This window comes from Tigriopus californicus, chromosome 5 (genome assembly GCF_007210705.1).
Source record: "Tigriopus californicus strain San Diego chromosome 5, Tcal_SD_v2.1, whole genome shotgun sequence".
NCBI lineage: Eukaryota > Metazoa > Arthropoda > Copepoda > Harpacticoida > Harpacticidae > Tigriopus > Tigriopus californicus.
The window spans coordinates 2,463,896-2,464,235 of NC_081444.1; the positions used below are offsets into that span (position 1 = coordinate 2,463,896).

General features: G+C 41.8%; 1 protein-coding gene across 1 annotated transcript in view; it reads left to right on the top strand.

Moving 5' to 3' along the window:
* LOC131880698 (DNA polymerase theta-like) overlaps positions 1 to 340 on the top strand; it is a gene marked incomplete in the record, with an annotated part of 62,639 nt that overhangs the window by 24,445 nt on the left and 37,854 nt on the right.

The following is a 340-nucleotide window of genomic DNA, read 5'->3' on the forward strand; positions in this document are numbered from 1 at the left end:
TGCAGCTAACCAATGCCAGAACTGGGTTAAAACGTCTTTGGAACTTAGAACTGTCTATTTCTCGTCCTAAATGCCGCCGAGATAAGGTTTCTAGAGACGAGAGTACATTTGGTTTCTCAGTCACAGGTCGCCCCAAGCCTTATCTCTCTCAAGGAGGACCTCTTAACGCGAGTACAATTTAAGTGAGGCTTACTTGTTTTTAATCCGAAAAATAACCCATGGATAACTGAAGGTGGATTTGTAACTACTTTACTGAAAAACAAGACTTTGAGCCAAACCAGTGTGCTCGTCATAGTTGGAAAATTGGTTTAGAGTGAGTATCCATGTGATGCACTTGAAG